The following is an 11,291-nucleotide window of genomic DNA, read 5'->3' on the forward strand; positions in this document are numbered from 1 at the left end:
TTAGTTTTTCGTTGCGCGTTGCGACACCTTAGTTGTTCATTGATTGCTCTCTCATATGTGCCTTGACCGTGGGCCTTCAGCAGACTGAGTAACCCCTTGCTTGAGCCAGCGACCTTGGGTCCAAGCTGGAGAATTTTTGCTCAAACCAGATGAGCCAATGCTCAAGCTGGCAACCTTGGGGTCTCGAACCTGGGTCCTCCACATCCCAGTCCGACGCTCCATCCACTGCGCCACTGCCTGGTCAGGCTCATTTTTTCTTTTTATTTGAAGGCTAATTTTGATGTATATAGTCTTCTTGGCTGGTAATTTCTCTGTCAGTAGTTTGAATGTTTGGGTTGACTCTCTTCTCACTTGTAGAGTTTCTGCTGTGAATCTAATGATAACCTAATGGCTTTTTTTTTTATTTTTTATAGGTTATGTTCTTCTTTTCCCTAGCTGACTTGGGGATTATTTGCTTCTCATTGACTTTTGAGAATTTCATTATGCTGTGCCTTAAAAATAGGTCTTTTTAGGTTGAGGTAACTTGGCATTCTGCTTGCTTCTTGGATTTGAGGCTCTTTTTCCATAGGTTTGGAAAACTCTCATTCATTATTATTTTGAATAGGCTCTCCATTCCCTTCTCCCTCTCTTCTTCTCATATACCCATTATTCTTATATTGCTCTCTCTGATGGAGTCCAAGAATGCTTGTAGAGCCCTCTCAGTTTTTTAAATTTATGAATCTCTCTCCTCTCATTTCTGTAGCATCTCTAGTTTTCTGTTTTTGATTTCACTGATTCTTTTTTCTGTCTGGCTTGTTCTATTAGCTAAACTTGCTACCTCAGTCTTCAATTCAGGTATTGTGTTCTTCATTATTGTTTTTAGAGTTTCAATCTCCTTTCTGAGCTTATAAAGTTGCCTATTGGTGTTTTCTTGCACCTTGTTGTGTAATTTCAGAACTTCAATTTTGAATTCTGTATCATTTAACTCCAAGGTTTCCATGAGATTTACATTGCTTTCTGGAAATTTTAAATTTTCTTTCTGAACTATATTTCTGTCTTGTATAACCATGGTATTTAATTTCTTCTTCTTTGGTGACATTTGAGAGTTGTATTGTTTAGAACCCCAACAAAAAAACCAATTAAAAGTAAATGAAGGGCCAGTTGGCTCAGTGGTAGAGCATTGGCCTGGCGTGCAGAAGTCCCGGGTTCGATTCCTGGCCAGGGCACACAGGAGAAGCACCCATCTGCTTCTCCACCCCTCCCCCTCTCCTTCCTCTCTGTCTCTCTCTTCCCCTCCCCCAGTGAGGCTCCATTGGAGCAAAGATGGCCCGGGTGCTGGGGATGGCTCCTTAGCCTCTGCCCCAGGCACTAAAGTGGCTCTGGTCATGGCAGAGTGACGCCCCGGAGGGGCAGAGCATCGCCCCCTGGTGGGCAGAGCGTCGCCCCCTGGTGGGCGTGCAGGGTGGATCCCAGTCGGGCGCATGCGGGAGTCTGTCTGACTGTCTCTCCCCGTTTCCAGCTTCAGAAAAATACAAAAAAAAAAAAAAAGAAAAAGAAAAAAAGTAAATGAAAATACATAAAATTTAAAAATTATGAAAAGAAAAACCACAGAAAACAAAGATCAAAAAGAAAAAAAATCTGAAATAAACAAAACACCCATAAGTAAGAATTGAAAGTAAAAAAGACAAAAGTATAATTCAAAAAAGAAAAAGAGAAAAAATGAACATGTAGAAAAAAGAAAAAAAGGAAAAAATGGAATAAAAAAGAAAAAATAAATTTCAATTTTGTGAGGTTTATTCCAGTAGGTATTGTTGTATTCTATCTTTTAGCTCTGTGAAATTCCTGTGCTGTCCTGTGCTGAGATGTTGCTGTCCAAATGATGTAGGCAGGGCTGCAGTTGCATTGGTGGGTGGAGCATGTTGTGAGGGCTTTATGGCTTTGGCTTTATGGTTTTCCAGTTCTAGTAATGCTGATCTCAGGCCTCCAGGTGCTCCTCCCCACGTCTCAACAGACCCAGGGACTAGATGTGACAACACCTCTGTTTTTCAGGGGAGAAAGTGACTCTGAAGAGCTAGCTGTGTGATTTGTTTCTGCCACCATGAGGTGAGGGAGTCAGAATCTGGGTGGCTGGAGGCTGCACTTTAGTTTTCTCTGTTTCTGCTAAGTGCAGGCTGCAAGCAGACCATGGGAACACTGGCCATGACCCTGTGCTCTGTCTGCTTTGGTTTAGTTTTTCCCCCTCTGCCCTTTATCTTGCCACTGCTCTGAGCAGAAGGAGACCCAGTCATTTTGGGCTTCCTTCTCTGTACCCCTCAGACAAAAACCAGAGAGAGAGAAGAAAAAGAAACCCAGTCACTTCAGGTTTGTTTCCTCTCCAGAGCTCACAGCAAATGCGTTTTATCTTTCATCCCCCTTTTAAATCCATCCTACCTTTAGTCCATTCGGTATATAGATCTTTCAAGTGCTCCTACAGCCTAGCTGGGGTTCCTTCTCTATGTTATAAGTTGTTAAAATTTCAAAGGGAAAGATCAGGCATACCTCTCTGACATGATTTTTTTTTTCAATTCTGGATTCTTCAAATATGTTCTAGAAAGAGAGTGTGAGCTCCAGATAGATATGCCTTGGTCTCCTTGCTGTGGAAGAGAGCCAGAAAAGTTCTTCATTACAGGACCAGAGCAGAGCAGTGGCCCTCTTTGTCTTGGTGGAAGGCTACCACTATCTGCCTTTGGCTTCTTAGAAATAACTGAATAGGAGATGAACTGAAAGATATCCTGCTCTGCTCATCCATTCTGGACATAGCCTCCAGAGGAATAAACTCTCCACTAATTGCTGCCTGGAGTTGCTTGAGGCTCTAGCTGGTACCTCTGACCTTTAGTGTACACCCCTTCTCAAGGAATGCATGGGTGACAGTCTCACACCTTCATCTTCTGAGTGCTCTAGCCACAGGAAACCAGGAAAACTGGAAGCTTGGCCCCATATTCGTACTCTCCATCTCTTGGAGTGGCCAGGTCTGCTGTCAGTCTTCCTTCCATCTGCATCTCTCACATTACCTTGCTGAACCATCACTGTGCATGTGGATCTGGTTTCCACGCTCTGTGCTCAGACTAGTTCAAAACCTTCAGTGTGTGTGTGAATTGTTACAGATTTTCTGGGACTGTTGTACTGGAAGGTTGTATCAAGTTTGGGCAGGAAGAATCCTACTGCATTTCTGAACAAGAGTTGGAAGACTTTTGAGGGTCTGAGCAGTCCCAGTGAGGGGATGCATGCCTGAGGCCAAAAGCCTGAGACAGAGGGTAGATTGAGCATTTCAGACTCCCACTCCAGGCCTCCAAGTCAGGATGCCCCACCCCAGAAGTGTGGCATCTGTCTCAATTTGTGAGCAGACTGCTGTTCCTCTTTAGTGCCACCTAGAGGAAAATCTAAAGACAACCTATCAGTCTGGAATATATTGGTATTTTGGGAACATAGTCAATAAAACAAAACCCTGATGCTGCTTTGGGAAGATCTTTCCAAGGAACTACCATGCCATCCCTTCAAAAATTCCTGCCAATCAAAGTTTTATTTACAGTCAGAGTCTCTGTCTCTTTCGTCACTTCCCTGTAGACCCAACTGGTACTTCTTCGGAACAGAGGTCTCACGGATCAGGAGACACTTCTGAGCACACCCTGGGAGCTATATTATGGTTTGCTAGTTAGAATCACTTATTGACACATTGCTTTCTCATTAGACTGTAATCTCTTTGAGGGCAAGGATGGGCATGCTACTATTTAGAAATCTCTGTAACCAAGGTGGTATTGGTGGCCAGCAGGTGATCAGTAAATGCTTACTGAATAAACAGACAAATGCATATCCTGTTCAAATTTTGTTTTGTACTTCATTTTGTTAAACTAACTGCCACTTTGATAAGATGTCCTGCAACTCTTTCCCATACCCCTACGGAGAGAATCTTTGACCTAGGCCAGTCAAGGTCAATCTGTTTTTTGGGAATTTTAATCCTCAGTGAGCAACAGGAAGACAGAAAATAGAACAGTTTTATTCTACAGTAAACCTTAAAGAAGTTGTCTCAAGCCCACATGTGACTCTGAGGCCACCTGATTTTGTTATTCCTGAGGCCTGGTTGGTTATGGTTTTCGTTGGTTCTCTGAGTGCTATAGATTGAATTATTGTGGGCTCCCAAAATTTATATGCTGAAACCTATTCCCCAGTGTGATGTTGTTTGGAGGTTAGCTCTTTGGGAGGTGATTAGGTCATAAGGGTGAGGCTTTCATGAATACGATTAGTGCCCTTATAAAAGAAACTTCAGAGAATTCCCGTACTCTTTCCACTATGTGATGACACAGCAAGTCTGTGAACCAAGAAGCAGCTCTCATCAGACACTGAATCTACTGGTGCCTTGATCTTGGACTTCCAAACTTCAAAACTGTGAGAAATTAATATCTGCCAATTATAAGCCTCCTAGACTATGGTATTCTTTTTTTTTCTTTTCCAAGTGGGAAGAAGGGAGATAGAAAGACAGACTCCCACATGTGCCTTGACTGGGATCCACCTGACAACCCCCATCTGGGGCTGATGATCTGCCCATCTGGGATATGCTCACTACTGAGCTATTTTTAGCACCTGAAGCAGAAGCTCCATGGAGCCATCCTCAGTGCCGGGGGCCTAAGGGCTCAAACCAACTGAGCCATGGCTGCAGGAGGGGAAGAGAGAGGGTGAGAGAGAAGGAGGAGAGGGAGGGGTGGAGAAACAGATAGTTGCTTCTCCTGTGTGCCCTGACCAGGAATCAAACCTGGGACATCTACACACCAGGCCAATGCTCTACCACTGAGCTAACTGGCCAGGGTGACTATGGTATTCTTTATAGCAGCCTAAACTGACTGAGACACTGAACTACCTATAAGTTTCTGATAATTCCTTCTTTTGCTTTAGTTAAAATGAGAGTTGGCTTCTTTGCTTGCATCCAGAAAAACTCTTACTGATACAAGTATTGTTCTATTATTCTTAAATATTCTAAAGAACATGATTTCTTAAATGGCCATATAATTGTATTCATTTATTTGACTGATTTCATGCTGCATTGAACTTTCCTGGCAATAGTATTACTACTCCCCATTAATCACTCTTTTGTTTCCAGCTCTATTTCCTAAGAGATATACTAAGGAAAATGACAGAACACAGAAGCTAGAAAAACCCTTCTTTACAGGAAACAGATTGTTCTGACACCCTAGCCAGATTCTTTCATTGGGCTCTTTTGTTTCACTGTCCATTAGTTCATTCTGTAATTTATGAATCAGTCTCAATGTTGAAAGAATCTTATAGGTTGTCTAGGGCAGGAATGGAAAATTGGTCCCATCTTCGCACCTCACTTCAATTAATTGTTGGAATTACTTGAGTACTGTGCTGTGTTTGTGGACTCAGTAGGAAAAGTGTGTCATAATTATCTATGTTCAACATGGCCTTTGAAGAGAGAGTCCTACCTAATATGTGAAACTTCCCACCTAATATGTGAAAAGTCTCTAGTGTGTATAATATTGTTCTGTGATGGTTTTTTTTTTCTTCATTTTTTTACAGAGACAGAGAGAGAGTCAGAGAGAGGGACAGATAGGGACAGACAGACAGGAATGGAGAGAGATGAGAAGCATCAATCATCAGGGTTTTTTTTGTTGTGACACATTAGTTGTTCATTGATTGCTTTCTCATATGTACCTTGACCACGGGCCTTCAGCAGACCGAGTAACCCGTTGCTCAAGCCAGCGACCTTGGGTCCAAGCTGGTGAGCCTTGCTCAAACCAGATGAGCCCGTGCTCAAGCTGGCGACCTCGAGGTCTCGAACCTGGGTCCTCTGCATCCCAGTCTGACGCTCTATCCACTGCGCCACCACCTGGTCAGGCCTGTTCTGTGGTGGTTTTTGCTTAAGCACATTCATTGAAAGAGCTCACTTCATTGTTTGATTTTTCCATTTGTTATTAAGTCTTCTTTGGTAAGGGGCTGGACTGACTCAGAAAACCTAAGTTAATTCTAACTCTGCCACTGACTAATGATGTAACTCTAAGGAGTAACAGTGTTTTTGGGTTTTGGTTTTCCACCTGAGAAATGAAAAACTTGAAGTGAGCAACCACAGAGTTTCCTTCAAGCGTTAAGATCTTATTATTCAGCCTGACCAGGCGGTGGCGCAGTGGATGGAGTGTCGGACTGGGATGCCGAGGACCCAGGTTTGAGACCCCGAGGTCGTCAGCTTGAGCGCGGGCTCATCTGGTTTGAGCAAAAGCTCACCAGCTTGGATCCAGGGTCGCTGGCTCAAGCAAGGGGTTACTCTGTCTGCTGCAGACCCATGGTCAAGGCACATATGAGAAGACAATCAATGAACAACTAAGGTGTCGCAATGTGCAACGAAAAACTAATGATTGATGCTTCTCATCTCTCTATTTCTGTCTGTCTGTCCCTGACTGTCCCTCTCTCTGACTCTGTCTCTGTAAAAAAAAAAAAAAAAAAGATCTTATTATTCATGTGAAGCAATAGCTGCCTTTCAGTTCTTGTTCCACTAGCCTCAGCTACACAACTTGGCTTACATGAGGACCCTGCAAATAGCTGAGGACTTATGGCCTTCTAAGCTGTTTGTTTGAAGTGAAACATAACCAGTTTCTTTAGTCATTTCTTGTATATTAAGGTTTTTAGACTTTTTACCATTCTGTTTATTCTCTTCTGGAGACTGGAGTTTTCCAGTGTCCTCCTGGAAAATTGGCTTCTAGAACTGGACCCAGGCCAGTTGTGCGGTGGGAGTGTCCCCACTATTCACGTATGTGCTCAGCCTGGCCCTCCTGGCAGAAGGGACCCACGTGATCAGTGCACAATCTGAGGGGAGGCACCCACTGAGACTGTCCTGGATTTGGGGATGTGCAGTTTTAGAGGCCTTCTGTCACACTGCATGCAAGCAGCTATTGAGTCAGAGCTGGTTGGAGATGGTGCTTCTCCAAAAGCCAGTAAAAAACCAAGTGCTGATGAACAAAACAGGTGTTACTTCTTTTTATTTATTTATTGTTGTTATTATTATTATTATTAATGTGAGAGAAGGGGAGATAGGCAGACTCCTGCATGTACCCTGACTGGGATACACCAGTCCAGTGATCGAGTGATCGATCCAGTGATCGAGTACCAGCTATTTTTAGCTCCTGAGCCTAATGTGCTCCAAAGGAGCTATCCTCAGCACCTGAGGCCCTGCTGGAATCAATCAAGCCACTGGCTGCAAGAGGGGAAGAGGGGGAGAAGGGGGAGAGGGATGGAAGAGAAGCAGATGGTTGCTTCTCCTGTGTGCCCAGACTGGGAATTGAACCCGGGATACCTATATGCTGAACTGATGCTCTACTCACTGAGCCACTGGCCAGGGCCTAAAGAAACATTTTGTTTTTAGATTTTATTTATTGATTTTAGAGAGAGGAGAGAGAGAGAAGGGGAGAGAGTGGGAAACACTAACTCCTAGTAGTTGCTTCTTGTGTATGCCTTACCGAGGCAAGCCCAGGTTTTCAAACTGGCAACCTCAGCATTCCAGGTCTACTCTTTATCCACTGTTCCACCACAGGTCAGGCTAAACTTTTTAATGCTTATTGTATTGACTATAGAAAGGAAGGGAGAGAGTGAGAGAGAGACAAGAACATCAATTTGTTCCTGTATGTGCCCTGACTGGGGATTAAACCGGTAACCTCTACACTGAGGGACAATGAGCTATCTGGCCAGGGCAGTTTTTCTAGGTCCCCTCCATTCTCTCTGACATCATGTCACATGACAGCTCTACCCCAGCAGCTTATGTGTTCGTCCTTTGCACAGAAGGACAGGTACATTTTCCTTTTGCTCAAGGAAAATGTAACAAAAACAAGAAAAACCAAGAGCATATTTGGAAAGGATTCTGGTCTGACCACAAGCCTACTAGAAATAATAGTGCAAAGGTTGTCATCGGAAGAATCTGACATCCAAACAGATGGGGCTTCTCCTGGCCCCCCTACTCCAGGAAAGGATATTCTGAAGATGACAAGGTCCCATGTACTGTGACCCCATGCCATTAATCTGATTCTCCCCCTTCCACACTCACCCCTTTGTTTTTAAATTTAATTAACTTATTTTTAATTGAGGTAAATTGGTTAATAACATTAAATACATTTCAGGTATATGACATTATAATTCAATATCTGTATACTTTATTGCATGCTTGCCACTAAAAGTCAGGTTTCCATTTCTCACCTTTACCCATTTTATTCTTCCTCCTCCTTTGGTAACCACAATTCTGTTGTCTGTATTTATGAGTTTGTTTTTGTGTTGATTTGTTTGTTACATTTTTATTTTAAATTAAAATGCAACCAACAGAAGGGAAGTTAATATTTGCAAATGATATTTTCAATTAGGGGTTAATATCCAAAATATATCAAGAACTCAACTCACAATAAGAAATCAAACAACCTAACTTAAAAATGGGTAGAGAATCCAAATAGACATTTTTTGCAAGAAAGACATACAGATGGCCAATGGGCATATGAAAATTTGATTAGCAAAGTCCTAATCAAAACCACAATGAGATGCTACCTCACACCTGTCAGAATGGCTAGTATCAATAAGACAATAAATAACTAGTGTTGGTGAAGATGTGAAGAAAAGAGAACCCTTATGCATTGGTGAGATTGGAAATTGGAAGAGACTGTATGAAAACAGTTTTGATATTCTTCAAAAAATTAAGAATAGAGCTACCATATGGCCCATCAATTCCACTTCTTAGTATTTAGACAAAGACTGTGAGTACACTCACTTGAAAGGATAGGTACACCCCTCTGTTTATTGCAGCATTATTCACAAGTGACAGGATCTAGAAACAACCTAAGTGTGCATCAATAGACAAGTGGATAAAGATGTGGTACGTATATACAACAGAATAATACTCAGCCATAAAAAATGATAAAATATTGCCATATGCAACAAAATGGATGAATCTTGAGGGCGTTATACTAAGAAAAATAAGTCACATAGAAAAAGACAAAAGCCATATGTTACTCATGTGATATATAAAACAAAAAGTAACAAACAAAACAAAACAAAAACAAAGTCACTTTCTTGTTTTGACCCAGCCACCTTGGCCTCCATTCTCATTTTCATAAACATAAGCCATGCTTTCATTTCAGGACCTTTTCGCTTTGCAGTCTCTGGAATGCTCTTTGCCCAGACACTGCATGGCTCACTCTACTTTATTGGGTTTCTGTTCCAAGATCACTCATCAGAAGATGTTCTATAATTGCCTATCCAAAGACAGACCTCTTTTCCCCAACACATCATTCTCTAGCTTTTCGCTCTGCTTATTTTTCTTAATAAAACCTTTCAACACCTGGCATATACTTACTTGCTTATTTATTTTCTAGAATATAAACTTTATAAAGGAAAGGCATTAATTTGTTTACTGATGATTTCCTAATGCCTCAAAGTATACTCAACACTTGCTGGACCCTCTGTCAATATTTGTTCTTGTGTGACTCTTACAGCATCAATCCCAATGTATATGAACACAAACATTGTCCTCACAGAAGCACTTTGAGTTTTTATATAGAGAGTTAATTAGTTCATTAGGTGATAAATGAGTCCTTGTGGATGGGAATATCAATTTAATTGAGCCATGATGATCTGTTCAAAAAGTTCCTGGTGTACTACACTACAAAACCACTTGTCTAAATGAAGTCACTAAGAGTTACCTTGAAAAGGGAGAACTGTGGGACCCATCCTATCCAGAACTGACTGCTCTGATATGAGACTATTGGGATGAAGGAAAGAAAGACGGGGTATGGGATATACATATGTGTGTGTGTGTGTGTGTGTGTGTGTGTGTGTGTTTCCCTCATACACCTATCCAACCACCATGGACACTTGCTAGATTTTGGGCTTTCTTTTTCACATAATTTTAGGAACTGAGGTCAATTTTTATGATTCCCTGATCAGGTATAGGGAGTGTCAGTAGGTGGCAATTGGGGCAACACAAACTGCCAGGTTGAGTGGCCATGTGCATGTTCAGGTGGACTTGGGAGGTGATAGGTGAGAAATGGGTACTGGAAAAGCATGAACACTAGGTGAAGCCAGGTGTTGGAGCATACCTGCTCCATGAGGGATGATTTAGGCAGTGAGATTCCTAAGGTAAAGAAAAGCACGAGGAGCCAAAGGCAAGGTGGTACATTTTTCAATACTTTATTCATGCTTTATCAATGCTGCTTTTAATTTCCTGTTGCTGCTGCTGTTACTTTTGCTTCTGTTGCTCTCCCTGGTCTCCTCAGTGTTCAAGTCTTAAATCTCCCGAATTCTGATGCCTCCCATCTCCCATCTCTCCTCTCCTCTGCCTACCATTGCTGGCGTGGGTAGATATAGGGCTTAGGGACAATAGTGGCATGGGGCCAATATCACATCAACCATTGCATCAGTGTGGTGATGTCAACTTGCTGTGTTAACTAGCCTGTGCCCTAAAAGGCAATCTTCTGGGTGCCTGATCTAGAATCTCCTGGGAACCAAGGCTAAACAAACCCGAATATGTGGGGGAGTTGGCACCGGGGCGGGCTGCCCGGGACAGGGGAGCTAGAGCTACTTGCAGTTTCTCATAAGAACCAGAGCTCACATCCTGGCTTCTACTATGAGGGTCCTTACACCAAGTGACCAGCCGAGAACCTCTGAGCAGAGCCAGTAAGCTGGGAAACTCCAGGATTAGTCAAATGGGGGAGTGGTGATATGAATCTGAAAGCCAGTTGTACTGACCATTTGTCCAAAGTGAAGTGACTGCCCAGAAATTGAGGCAAAGAAGGAAGATCCTTGGACTGGAGTAAAATCCTGAGTGTAGTGATTGAATCCACCCTGGGAAAGTACTTCAAAACCTACCCCTGTTTATTCAATGCCTCCTTCCTCTCTATTATCAAGAGTTGAGTGGGACCCCAGAAAAAATCCAATTGTGCCTGGGAAGGAGTAACTATGAAACTTATCATCTACTAATCCTTAAATTTAGCTCATCAACTCTTTCCCAGTGACAATACTCCAGAGCTTTTCTAGAAAGAATCACTCAATGACAGATAGTATTTTCCAAAGATGGCCACTATAATTGCTTCCATCCAACATGTTCTTCTTTCGGAGTGATCTTGACCATCTTCCCACTGAGTTGTAGTATCTTTACCCTCCCCCCTTGAACTTGGCTGGATCTTCTGTCCTTGCATCTGAAAATGAGTCTGCCAGATGCCAGGATGCCTCAATACACTTCCCCTTCATAATTTTTCTTTTGCTTCACTTTTCCTGTCTCTTTCCTCCCTCAGTCT

General features: G+C 42.5%; 1 long non-coding RNA gene across 1 annotated transcript in view; it reads right to left on the reverse strand.

The window, feature by feature from the left end:
- LOC136390922 (uncharacterized) overlaps window positions 1–11,291 on the reverse strand; it is a 219,888-nt gene that overhangs the window by 78,928 nt on the left and 129,669 nt on the right. The window lies entirely within an intron of this gene.

The sequence above is a fragment of the Saccopteryx leptura genome, chromosome 2 (assembly GCF_036850995.1).
Source record: "Saccopteryx leptura isolate mSacLep1 chromosome 2, mSacLep1_pri_phased_curated, whole genome shotgun sequence".
Lineage (NCBI taxonomy): Eukaryota > Metazoa > Chordata > Mammalia > Chiroptera > Emballonuridae > Saccopteryx > Saccopteryx leptura.